At 41.4% G+C, this 13,912-nt stretch overlaps 1 protein-coding gene across 2 annotated transcripts in view; it reads left to right on the forward strand.

Moving 5' to 3' along the window:
* Positions 1-773: 773 nt before the first annotated feature.
* Positions 774-13,912, forward strand: part of GALNT13 (polypeptide N-acetylgalactosaminyltransferase 13) — a 565,045-nt gene continuing 551,906 nt past the window's right edge. For both annotated transcript variants that reach the window (XM_027590905.2, XM_027590904.2), the window contains exon 1: positions 774-1,165. The gene's annotated coding sequence lies outside the window, so the exon portion shown is untranslated. The remainder of the gene's footprint in view (positions 1,166-13,912) is intronic.

Genomic DNA, 13,912 nt, shown 5'->3' on the forward strand with positions numbered 1-13,912 from the left:
TGTGTGTGTGTGTGTGTGTGTGTGTGTGAAAGACTATACCTTGTTGACTGAGAAAGGAATTCAAAGCCCCACTTTTTGTCTTTTCTTCTCCCTAAAAAATTTAAGAGCACAAGGAAGCGTTTTGCATTCCCAGTTCTCTTACAGTGTGTAAGCTGGCAGCAGCTGTCGCCATCCAGAACACTAGGATCCTGTCAGGGTGTAAGAACTGTAATGGACAAGGGGCCAAACTCTTGTCTGTCCTTTCTGCTTCAAGGTTCTGAAACCTTAAGTCCCTGCATCATTTCTCCACTGGAGAGACTACGACGGGGGTGGGGTTGCCCCAGCTTTTCCCCGAGGGCAGTCCCCGACCCTCCAGCATCCCTATAAGAAGCTCGCTGGTGCACCGGACTAACACTGTGGATGCAAGCCGGCTTTTGCACCATGGGAAACCTGGACGGCCAGGGGTCACGAACCGCTCTGTAGGGTAGAGGAGCCGACCCCACAGTTGCTCTTGGGGGCCGTGCCTGCCAAGTATCGCGGGACTTGTGCACATCGCTGGAGCGGCAGCTCTAGGAGCAGCTGGAGCGCGCTCGGTGCACACCGCCCCAGCCCGGGGAGGAGCGGGAGCGGGGAGGGAGGAGGGCTGGGGGTGCTGGTTACGTAAATGATACTAGCCCAGTGAGAGGCCTCTAGGCTGGGGCTACGGGAGGGGGAGGGACCGTGCGAGGAGGAGGGGCTGGGAGGGAGAGGGTTGGGGTGGGAGGGGGGCGGGGGCCGGGGGCGAAGTGACCAGGCGGCAGCGGCGGCGGCATAGCCGGCTCTGCCGAGGTGACAATGTGCTAGGAGCCCTCGTTCGGTCTCCTGCGCCTTCTCGGCCTCGGCGCCCGCTCTCGCGGCGCTCGTGGAGCCCTCTAGCCCGCCGCTGCGCTATGAGGGCGCCTTTCCGGGGCTGGCCCAGGCCGGAGCCAGCTTGCTCCGCTCGGGGGGAAGTGTGAAGAGAGAAGCGCGGGCGGGAGCCGGGGCTGCGCGCGGCGTTCGCGGGCCGGCGCGGGTTCCAGGTGAGCGCGGGCTCGGCGCACCCGGCACTCTCGGCGCGGCCGACCGGCGCCTGCTGGGCTGGTCGGAAGCTGAATCCCGTGTGTGGACTGCCGTTCCCTCTTCGCGGGATCCTTGGCCACGATAGCAGGTCTCCGTCTCTCTCTTGCTCCCCTTCTCTTTCTCGTAATTGTCTGGGGCGAGTCCTCTCCGGGTAGCCAGGGTGCCCGGGTGGGTGCCGCAAAGTCCTGCCGCGAGTGTAGGGCGCGGAGTCGAGCTCCCGGGGCCGGACGGCGGGCCGGGGCGCCTGCGGACCCGGCGAGACGGCCCCCTGGGCGCTTTCAGCGCGTTCGTCTGGTGCTGCAGGTGCGGAGGGAGGATCACGAGGCGCGGAACTTTCTGCCGCCGCCCGCCCTCTAACCTTGCTTTTTCCGCTACTCGGCTGAGCTCCGGGGCACTGGCCACCCTCTGCGCCTTGGTGGCGCTCGGCGGCGGGGCAACTTTCTCCCACCAGCTGCGGGCGGCTGGCGCTTGCTGTGCGCGTACGCTTCTCGGCTTGACACCGCGGACGCTCTGGAGCTTGGGTGTCTTCTTCGACGATTGCCTTCCTTTCTTTCTCTCCCAGTGCCCCTCGGCCTCTCATTCTCTCCGTTCGTCTCTGTCTCTGACTCAGTTTCTTTCTCTGACTTTCTCTCTGACTCTGGCTCCCCCTGCGCCTTCCAGGTCTGTTTCTTTCCCCTCCTTTTCTTCCTTGTCTTTCTTGGGATGTCTCTTCCTGTTACTCTCTTAACGCTTGTCTCTCCTTCTTGCCGTATTTTCTGTCTGCCTCTAGCTGCCTATCTCTGTCTCCCTTTCTCGCCTCTCCTGTCCTCCAGATCCCCAGGCGCTTTGGCCAGTGGAGCACGCCCCGGCCCACCTTCTGGGCATCTCCAGGTACAGAGATCTCCCTGCTCAGAGCCAGAGAGTGTGCGGGGGATGCCCTTGTGTGGGCTCTCCTGGAGTCGAGGGGCTGAATGAGGGGCGCAAGGGCCAGTCTCCCGGCTCTGCGCGGCCTCGAACCTTTGCGCACTGAGGCTGCTGGCAGCAAAAGCTGCGGGCGCCCCTTCCCTCTCTCCGTTATTTGACTACGATCAGTTGAATTTCCTGGTAGAGAGTCTACATCTCCAGCTTTTACAGGTAGCCCCAGGGGAGAGATGGATGGAGCTTTGGGGTCCAGGGAAAACTAACCTCGAAAGGGTGGGAGCTTTCGTGAGGCAAAGGTGTTGCTAGCGGAGGAGAGGAGCATTGGAGACTATTTGCTTTAAACTGCCATAACTCTCAATCCTTGAGCGGTTTCCTTGCGAGAGGTCGTGGTCACTGTTCCCAGGAACAGAGCGTAGAGATTTTATTTGCAGGGGAAAGACACTTGGATGCCCTAGACCCCTGAAATTTCGGGTTTTCTTTGGACCCTCAGATCTTTAGTTTTATATGAAGGCTGCCTTTGCTCAGGGTTGCTTCCCTACCGTCCCCGTGTGTGTGTGTGCGCGTGCATGTGTGTGCGCGCGCTATTCCTTGTGTTCATGCCCTCTAGTGTTAAAGAAACCAGCTTGTTTCAGAATAGTGAAAAGTAAGGTCAACCTATTTGGTGACATATTTTGGACGTTTCACTTTCTCAGATCATTTTCCTTGCCTTCACCCATCCTCTCCTTTTCCTCATCTTGACTTTTGCATTGCATTACTAATTTTTCCTTTCCCCCATCTCTATAAACTCCTCCTCTCCTGCAGAATTAGAAACTTAATATTGAAACCCTGTTTGAGTGACTTCACAGATGGATAGATTTGGAGATTCTTCATAGCCTAAGGCAGGCTTTGAACAGGAGAAATGTGCATTTCTCTGCACTGTTTGCCACAAGCCAGGATTCCTTATGCCCCTGACCACCTTCAACTCCACTGAGAATTTTCTCTGGCTGCTCCTGCTTATTTAAATAAATGCTTTTAATTCTCTGTGTGATGCTCATCCCATTCCAGGGCTTAAGCTGCTTGCTTAAGTAGAAGCACTGTGTCTGAGATCAGGTTTGGGGAGGAAGAAAAGAAAGCTTTTGCAAAAGAGGTACAGTGCTGCTGGGGTAGATTAATTCTGGATTCCAGAGTGCCTAGTGGGACCGGATGCTGCTTCAGATATGCAGACCCTAGCACAGTGTGGGAAAACTAGTAAATACTTAATAAAAACTTGTTAGCTGGGTGATTAGCATTCAGCTAATTATGGGCTTTGAAGTCATCCAGCTATGCTAATGAGCCTATGAAAAGAAGTTGAATTCTGCCTCCCTTTTTTTTTTTTTTTTTTTCTGTTTCATTTAGTCTTTTATGAATGGGAATTGAGGACTAGTAGTAGGGATGTTGGAACCTGACTCTCCTGTCCCTTTTTGGTTCATTCACTGCTTGAATTTGCCCCTCTCTGCAAGTCTTTAACTTGCTCTTTAACAAGTCACTGCAGAATTGAAGAAATGATTTTAAAGCCTCAGATGGCTGGCATTTCTTAATCTTCCTACCTGAAAGTAAACTGGAACATGACATCATTTATTAGAGAATACTTTCCTGTGGTCTTTCACAAGCAAAAAGCTCTCTCTTTTAATATAAAGAGCAGATCTGTCAGCTTAAAATATTTGGGGGCTATAAATTGATCTGCAAACTGAATCACTTGCCTTAATTAATTTATAGGCTTTCTTACTGCTTCAAATATATATGAGAAGTGTGGTACTACATGCATATGAGAATTTGCCAAAGTATCTGGAAATGTAGTCCTCCTGACACAAGGTACTAGTAGGAATTCATAGGCTGCAGTATTGGTTTTTTTGTTTTGTTTTATTTTTGTTTGTTTTTGTTTTGGGGGTCTTTTTTTTCAGTATTGCTTTTTTGATGATAGGGTAGTCTCTTCTTAAAGCAGTTGGGGATTTACCATGAGTATTGTACAGGAGCATGTTCAAGGCAATTTTGCTTTAAAAATATTACTTATAGATCACCTGACATTGTACCCTATGTTTTATATTTAAAAATAGCAAAGATACAGTGAAGGTGAAAATTCTGATACTGGTTGAGATGTGTTCTGATTTCTTACTGATAATAATTGAGGCATATTTAACTTTTTAACTTTATGTGCATTAATTTCACGTTGAACAGTTTTGTCAGAATGAAATACAATGTTTCCATTTTGCTTACTTGATTTTTAGAAGTGGTAGTTCTTTTATCCTTTCCTTTCTTTTTTAGAAGTGGTAGTTCTAACAGGAACATTTCCATGGAATAGAGATTGTGCAGCTCTTTAAACTTGGCATTTTAGGGAGAGGGTGAGAGAAAGCAATACATGGGTATTTTTATTCTTTCTGGTTGGACAAATGAAGAGGATATTGGTGTTTCTGAATAACACCAAGTAAAAGTAAGGAATATGATTGAGAATAAAGTATGAATAAAGTCCATTAGGTGAAATAAGTAACAGTACTACATGTCTTTGATAAATGTTCATTGTGCTTTATGTAAATGAATAGTCTCTAGTTTTGTTCTTTATTGGTGTTGTTAGATATCACAATCTCAAGTGGCACCTCTTGCAATAAGCAAGAAATTCTTTTTTTTAAAAGCTTTTTTTTAAAGATTTTATTTATTTATTTGACAGAGATACAGTGAGAGAGGGAACACATGCAGAGGGAGTGGGAGAGGGAGAAGCAGGCTTCCCGCGGAGCGGGGATCCCGATGCGGGGCTCGATCCCAGGACTCTGAGATTATGACCTGAGCCGAAGGCAGACGCTTAAGGACTGAGCCACCCAGGTGCCCATAAACAAGAAATTCTTGACTGTGACTTTTAATATATCACCTTCTTGGGTTTGCATTACCATCAGTAGTAGGAACATGTAAACATCTTAAATCTAATGAAGCCTGCAGGATCACTAGTTTGAAGTCTGAGTGACCATATGCTAATTATTCAAAGAATTTTAACTGGGTTTTAATTCTCAATCCTTCCTTTCATTCTGGTCGTCTGAATAAACACATATGAAACATCAAATCAAGTCTCATATTGACTCTGACTATCTATTTGATGGCCTTTCTTAATATACCCCCCCCACACACATACATACTAAGTATATGTTCAAACACATAAATCACATTTAAAGATCTGGTACTATCTGCTCTAATAAACCATTTGTCATTTTAACAGATTAGACTTTTTTTAAGGTTTTATTTTTAAGTAATCTCTATACCTAACATGAGGCTCGAACTCACCACCCTAAAACCAAGTTTCATGCTCTACTGACTGAGACAGCCAGACACCCCCAGATTAGACTTTTGTTTACAATTTCTATCTTAAAGCACATTGTTTAATTAAGGACGTCTGCTAGTCAATTACAGACATATGTGTTTTTGAAGATTCCAGCTTTCTATTGTGAAATTTAGTACTTAGAAAATTCAAAGAAATTTGTGAAAGTGAATGCACACATTAATTCAGTAGTTGGTCATCCATTTGGGGCGTTATAAGCAATTATCTTTTAGAGCAAAATATAAATCAAATGGACTTGGTTTTTTTGATACTTGTTTCTCCTGGATTCAGATTTAAACCTATGTGTATGCTTTCAATGTAGTATATTATAAAAATATTTTTAACGGGTCTTTGCTTGATTACCAAGAAATAATTACAGGTGGCTAAAGATAGCTGTGTGATGAATGTATGTTTCTATTCCCCTGTAAATGAATTAGCTAAAATTCATTTTTAGCTATGAATTTTCTAATTTTATTTTCTTTATATGAGTCAGGACCTATTTAAGTTGAAATCTTAATTTTGAAAATTTTTAATTAGAGATTATTAAGAGATTTCTGGGGCCTAACATTTAAAATTAAGTGAAAGTAGGGAGATGTGCCTTTCTCTATGGACCCAACTTTACTGAAATGTACACATGTAATTATTGTCCTTATGAACTCCTGGGTTCTCTCTTAATGTTTACCCTACTATAATTGCCCACCCTTCACAATAGACCTAGAGCAAGATACGAAATATCAGTTGTTGAAAGTCGTTCCATGTTAATGGTTAATCCTTCCAACATAGCTTGAGAGGGATGTAGAGAAAATCATGACTGTTAACATCATAGATATGAACACGTTTGTGATCATATTTACAGTTATATGAGAAAATTAAAATGCTGCTCATATTAAATATTCAGACTTTGTATTTTTTTTTAGAACTGCTTACTGTTAAGATAGATGGGAACTGTCCAAGATCTAGCATATCAGGGTTTTAACATGATGTGGAATTAATTAGGACTCTGTTTGATACATTAAACTACATTGATGTCACTTAAATCTTATTTAAGCTCTTGTAGAACATTATAGGGAGTGTGATTAAACTGTTAGTTGGCATTTTGGTGATCATAATACAAGTGCTGAGTAGCCACTGTAAACAGAAGAATTTAAAGCAAAGTCTGCATATTCAAAATAATCTAAATTACACCTCAGAGATAGTAGTAAATGTCAACTTAATTTCTTGCCTAATATTAATTGCCTTGATATTATAAGCACAGCACCTCTTTTTTTGTTAAAAAATAGATTTTGACATATGGGGAGGATTATGTTCTTGTAGATCAGAAGCATAATAACTGACTTAATTTCCTCTTGAGATTTTTATTATATAATTAGTTTCAGTTGGAGAGGATGAGATTTATATGACTACCAAGACCCCTATGCAATACTACCATTAATCTAATGAAAGAAAAATGGGAACAAATACTTGGAAACAAATCTATGTGAAGGTACAGCCATTTCAGTTTATTTATGAAGGAGTTAGAAATGGCGAATTGAGTTACACATTGAGAAAATAACTGAAATCTATTGGATGCTTACTTTGTCCTTGTACTGTGGATAAGTAAACATCTAATATCTCTCGCCAAATTTTATCCTCATAACCATATGAGTAAGTAAGTAGTATTACTGTCCCTATTGTATAAATGAGGGCTTACTCACTCAGAATGACACAACTAATATGTTTTAGCACCAGGGATCACATCATTTCTTTCTGTATATGAAGCCAGTACTCTAGTAGTTCTCAGTCTGACATTTTCACTGACTAATAAATTTTTTTATTTTTTATTTTTTTTATTTTTTATTGTTATGTTAATCACCATATATTACATCATTAGTTTTTGATGTAGTGTTCCATGATTCATTGTTTGTTCATAACACCCAGTGCTCCATGCAGAATGTGCCCTCTTTAATACCCATCACCAGGCTAACCCATCCCCCTACCCTCCTCCCCTCTAGAACCTAATAAATTTTTTTAAAAGAATTGAGTGCCAACCTCCATGTGAACGTTTTCTTTTGTATGGTAAGAATGATTTAAAAAGTCTACTTCTATCACCATCATGTTATAAAAGAGTGGATATTTGTACACCAGCTAAGATGGCAGAACTGAATATCAAAATATAGTTCTTAGAATAAATTTAGCTTTCTATGCGTTTTTCTACATTGTACTTATTTTTCTAATTTAACAAAGACTGGTGAAAATTTTATCACAGTCTGGTAATTTATTTCACCATCTTCTGTAGTCTGTGCTTGGGAACGCGTCTCGGTGTGAGCCTCTGTAATATCCTATCTTCCCTGTGCACCCTGTGCACATAGACAGCACAGGCTCGTATGGTAGTTATATCCATCACTTAATGAGACATACACAACCCTTATAGCTATTCCATTCTCTTGCCAGTTCCCAGCCTAGGCAATAAAGTTCGGACCCAGGAAAGATGCTAGCAATTGCTCTAGCCTCAGTTTACTGTAGCAGTGTTTGTTGAAAGGATTAGAGAATTGGAGGTGACTTGTTCCTTTATGGGGGTTAACCGCAAATCACTGTCACTAAGATGGTGCCGATCTGTGTCCTGGGGCAAGAGATGAATGCCAGGCAGAAATAAAGGAGCATGTCTCAAGAACTTATTCCTCTGTCCTTCCCCCAAACCTGTGCGTTCCAGCCTTTAGGGATCCTTTTGTTCCTTTTTCACTTCTTTGCCTTGGTGAGTGTCGACAAAGAAGTTTTGCTTTAAGTAAGAAAGAAAATTGCAAAGGTAGACTTCTAACTGCTTTTGTAAAACTGACCAAGGCTATTAAATGCCAACTTGCTTTGGATAGAGACTATTGGGGCCATTGAAGAGGGAAAAAATGCCAGTGGGGGGTATGTGAAATGTAGCTAAATGACCTAAGGCATTGTTTAGTGTCCCTGCTAACAAACCAGTCTGTACATTGAAATTACCTAAAGAGATTTGTGTGTGTGTGTGTGTGTGTGTGTGTGTGTGTGTGTGTGTTTATTTTAATAGAGATTGTCAGATCCCACTGATACAGATTCTCATTTGCCTGGGATGGGTTTACAGAATCTATTTTTATTTGTTTATTTTAAGATTTTATTTGTTTGAGAGAGAGAGAGACCATAATGGGAGCAGGGGAGGGCCAGAGGCAGAGGGAGAGCAGACTCCCTGCTGAGCTGGGAGCCAGGTGTCCTTCAGCTCAGATCATGATCTCAGACCCTGTGATCATGACCTGAGCTGGAGGCAGCCCTTAACCAACTGAGCCACCCAGGAGCCCCCAGATTCTATTTTTATAAATACTTTTCTAGATGATTCTAATATACAGTGAGGTTTCAAGCAACTGATCTACTTCCAGTTCATCATTTTTAAGATTTACTTACTAATTTTTACTCATTAAAAAATTGTAGTTTTTAGCGCAGCCAGACTTATTCTCCATACCCACACTTTTTTTTAATTGTACATTCACTTGTATCATAAATTACAATGACAAACAAATTGCTATTAAAACAATTTAATACATATTTCTCTACAGAGTTTGTTCATAGGACTTCGGACGTCAGGGAGTCTTCACAACCACACACTTACATTTTAATAACATTCAGGACTTGAATGTTCATAGGACTTGAACTATCATAGGAAATGCTAGAATCCTAGTAACCATGTTTGTGCATTTGATTCCATTTTCGTGATGCCCAAATTTCAAAATACTAAGAATATAAAATAGCCCTAGATCTTCAAGGAAAAATAGAGTCAAATCTGAAGTCAGAATGCAATCTCTGGGCAAGCTGCTAGGGCTCAGTGATCTTCTTCCATTCTGAGCTTTTAAAGTAGTGACTATTAACAATAAAAGAAAGTAGTAAATAACTATTTTAGAAATAATAAAAATGGGCAGAAGTTATGACCTGGAACCTAAAACAGATAACCCTGGGAATAATAAAAATGTTCACTGCTACAAGTATGAAGGGCCAATAATCTGTAAGGGGAGCAAATAGAATTAGACTGAACCATCAAGTCCATGTCTACATATTTAAGAAACAGAGCCGTTTCTTTTAATATTACTTATCAATATTACTTTTATTATCAATATTTCAATATTACTTCTGTTACTCTGGTTTTGAACAGTTACACTTTCTAAAATAGGCGTGTGGATTCCTTTTGATAGAAACCATTCAATTTTAACTAGGGTAGATTAGTTGGAAAAAAAACAGGATTACATAATATTTAAAATAGCTTCACATTACTGTAGAATGTTTCTTCCCTTAAAAAAGATAGAAGTTACTATGTTCTGGACACTATTCTAAGTGCTTTACAAATATTAATTCATTTCATCATAACAACCTTCCAAAGTAGGTTTTATTAGTACCTCCATTTTACACACAAGGAAATTGGGACACAGAAAGGTTAAGTAAATTGTCCCAGGCTAAGCTGATGAGTAACAGGGCAAGGACTATGCTATTTTGATGAAATGGTTAATAAAACAACTTGCTTTCCATCACAAAGCTCGAAGTAACAGAACTGAAAATGGAACCCAGATTCCTAGGTCTTGTTTCCTATTTGAGTAAGTTTTGCCTTTAAAAATGAAGGAAGAAAACCTGACCAACAAATCAGATTTCTAGAGTGGGAAACAAAAATGTTTACGTTTCAGAAGTCATAGCACTGGATTAAGAAAGACAGTTAATTATGAAGGAGACAATAAATGTGGAAAAATTGGAATGGATTTCTTAAGTATGTTGTTGTCTCTACTTAGATGCAGATTACCCCCCAAAATAAGAAGAAATTAACGTATAGAAAAATAACTAAATCCTTAAGTAAATAAGATTTCTTTATATAGACCTCAGTCCATAACTGAGATATGTACCTGTAACTGATCTAATAAGAAATAGCTTATTTTCCTGTGATATTGCTGATAAAACGTTTAAATTACATTAAAAAATCTTATGAAAGGATTGGGGAAATCCTGCTGAAATTTCTGGCTTTTTTTCTCAAGTGTTTTAAGTTTTTTATATGATGGCATATCTTTACTGATTTGTAATTAGTACTCTGTAAGAACTGATGTATTAATCTTTGATACATTTTCTCTTTCTGACCTTTGGTTGATTTTCAGCAACTTTCTATTGCTTACTATTTTTGTTTAATGCATGAGGACAGTGTTTTAATGATTTTTCTTTAGTCTTTAAAAAATTAAGCACTATTTTAGATTGATAGTTGATTGGATTATGTAATTAATTAAATTATACAGCGTCAATAATGAGTCACTCCACCTGCCTGGTTTTTTAAAAACTAAAATTTTCACTTAAAAACAATGCTGTTTTCAGAGTCCATAAATGAAATGAAGGTTTATGGGGTTACTAACTAGCTTAGTAGCAAGACTCTGTACAGTTTTTCCTTTTTGTGGCAGTACATTCCACCTCTTTTTTTCTGAATTCACAAGGCTCATCTTTGATTCTCTTGATAGTTCAGTCTCAAATGGAACTATATGTCGTTTGTCCTGAAAAATGTTAGAGACCAGACTGCCCCTGAATACAGTTCAGATTTTACACCTCTCCTATAGGTTGTCAGTGTGCCTCTGTATCTTCTTCTTAAGTAAATAATGTGTTTATTATTTCTCAGTACTCTTTTTCTTCTCCCATATCTTTTCCTTGCTCCTCCTCTCCTTTCATCCTTCTTCATGGTGGTCTCTACTTTATATGGTCTTTCTTCTATGGCTTAATAAATCCACATGTAGCAGGACTAGACTATTAGTGCTCTTGATTTGTTAAAAAAATTAAAAAAAGAGCTTCTGTTCATTTCATCAGTTAGTTCTGAGTAGGTAAGAGACAGACGCTCTAGCTTTTGCATCTGGGTCATTTAGCAGGAGGCTGGGGATGCTAAATTCACATCTCATTACCTTTGTCTACTTTTAGAATTGTGTGCTTGGGCCCTGTGGTCAGGTGGCAGTTGGCCGGCCCATGGCTCCGAGGGAATGCTGTGTTATTTGAAGGGGTGCCAATTTCAGTTGCCACACGGTTTCCATATTTCTTGGTCAGATTTTCCATGTAAAACATCCAGTATGTGTTTTATTACTAACTCGAGGCTATTGACTTCATGTCAAAAATTTATTATGTTATTAACTGATAGATTGTAATGAGCAATTTTAATAATTTATTTTCTGTGGCTCTCACTCCCTGATTTTGGGTAGTGTTTCCCCTATTTGATAAAAGTAGAGCAGACATTTTTGTCACAGATTTTTTAAGAGTTTTATTGTTGTGCACTAAGTTGAGATGAATCGTAGGTAATTGGATGGTGCAGCTGAATTAACACATTGAATTGCTAGTTATGAGACACTTCATTTGCTGTTGCAGACAACAATAGGCCCATTTTGCTTCTACAATGCACAAATTCTTATTATCTATATAAAGTTCTAATTCAAGTGGGATAACATGTATGCATCATTTCCATTCCTTTTGTAAGGAAAAATATCCTTCACAAATATAAGATACTTGCAACTATCTCATTAAACAATTTTGAACTTCAATAAACATTTTTTTCTGAGAATGTTAATCAGTTGTCTCATTCTCCACAAGAAGGACAGAGTATAAGGCATTTCGTAAACATGAAATCAGTGGTATTGCTTTTACCCTGTGTACCTTAAGACCTATGCAGATGTGCAGTTTGCATTTCTTTCAACAGAGAGCCTTGTTTGAATCATTAAGGGCAGCATTGTTGCCATCATGACTATGTTGATATTCAATAGTGTAATAATTTTGTTTGCTCTTGGTTTCTTTTCATTGTAAGGGTTTTTAGCGTAGCTTCTCTAGGTTTTGGCGTAGCTTCTCTAGGTCAGTGGAATTACTTTTAAACAGGTAAGTATCCATTTTAAGAGGAAGTATTGATACATATCTTTATTTATTATATGTTCTTCTGAAACCTCAAGAGTCAGAAGGATATCAGACTGTTACAAATTGGATAGAGTGAAGCGAGGCAGAGGAAACTGCCTGGGAAGACCCTGAACTCACCTCCTTCCATGGACACACCAAATCTTTGGCTATATATGAATCATTTCCCTCTGAAAAGGTTCTGAAAACTAGATGAACTTCTTCTCTACGTCAGAGGATAAAAAGACCACACTGAGAAAGGTAGGAGAGGCAGAGACCTGAAGTCACAGAAACCACACCCTAGCATGGCCCCACACAAGAGGGAGGGATCTTACCAGTGCAGCACTTCTGGAGGAGCAAGGGGTTGATGCCTCACATCAGGCACCCCAACTCCCCATGATCCACAGCAAAGAGATGAGCCCCCAAAATGTGAGTGGGGCTGATGTCCAAGGGAGCCAATATACGGTAGGAAATTGAAATTTTCTTATTAAATGGCTCATGTCTAGTCTCACTCACCACAGACCCAGTGAAAAAACAGCAGTTTGAAAAGCACCTAGACTGCATGTGAAGGATATTTAATTGCTGATCTGAAAGCATCTGCTGGAGGGACAGAGGACAGTTGGAACTCTCCCCAGAGATGGAGGTGCTGACAAATGCTGTTTTTGCACTTTCCACCTACCCTGCTAGCAGGTGGGTGAGCTCATACACGGCACCCTCTCACTGCCTTGCTAAGTCAGTCAAGGGCTAGCAGTCATGGCACTATCCTGCCTTGAGAAGCCAGGGAGCATGAGTGGTTGCAGCACTTCCCTGCTTCCTGGCTGGGGCAGGTGAGTATGGACTGTGGCATTCTTCTGTTCCCTAGCTAAAGTTGGTTAGCTGGGTGGTTGTGACACTCCCTTGCTTCTTGGCTGAGCCTGGCAAGTGTGGGTGATCATGGCATTCTACTACCAGCCTGAAGGCAATGATGGTGCACAGACCAAACACTCTCCCACTGTATTTGTAAAGACCATGAGCACACATACAGACATTTTCATGCTGCCTTTTTGAAGTCAAGTGTGCCCTACCCCCTGTACTCTCCAGCTGCCCATAAGCCAGGAGATTCATGCAGTCACTAAAAGGGGAGGCTTCTTAACTGCCTGACCCTAGTGGCCAAGGGGACTGGCATTCCTGAGCTCCATGGGAGTGCAACGTTTGGAAAGGCAGTTCTTGGCAGGCCACCACCTTCAGGGCACTGCACAGAGAGCAGACTGAAACACAAATGCAGTCTTTCTGTGAAAAAGGCTTCTTAGTCTGAAGCTTCAACCAGAGGGACATGCTTCAGGCTTCGTAAACATCTATAGATTTATGGAAGTGCTCCCAGGGAATGTAAACAGGGAAATACCATCCTTGTGTTCCCTCTTGGCCTCATGACAGCTCAACAAGGCCTCACAGAAAGGAACTTATAAACTCATCTGGAGCCCTGATTTTTATAACTGTTTTCCAGGGACACCTGCAGATCTCCTGGCATAGAGGCCATCAGGGATTACAACTGTGGCCCATTGGGACTGTATATATTTGCAAACTTCCAAAGCTACTGCGTGAGGGTCTGACTTCCAATTAGTCTGAAACTCGGTGCTAAATGAGTTTACTCTCCTTGGAAAACTGACAGCTCTTTCCACACCCTCAAAAATGGGGGCATATCAAGATAAATTAGGTAGTTTAGATAATCAAGGATTTGAGAGACAAGCAAAAGCTAGGACAAGG

Source organism: Zalophus californianus, chromosome 3 (genome assembly GCF_009762305.2).
Source record: "Zalophus californianus isolate mZalCal1 chromosome 3, mZalCal1.pri.v2, whole genome shotgun sequence".
Taxonomy (NCBI): domain Eukaryota; kingdom Metazoa; phylum Chordata; class Mammalia; order Carnivora; family Otariidae; genus Zalophus; species Zalophus californianus.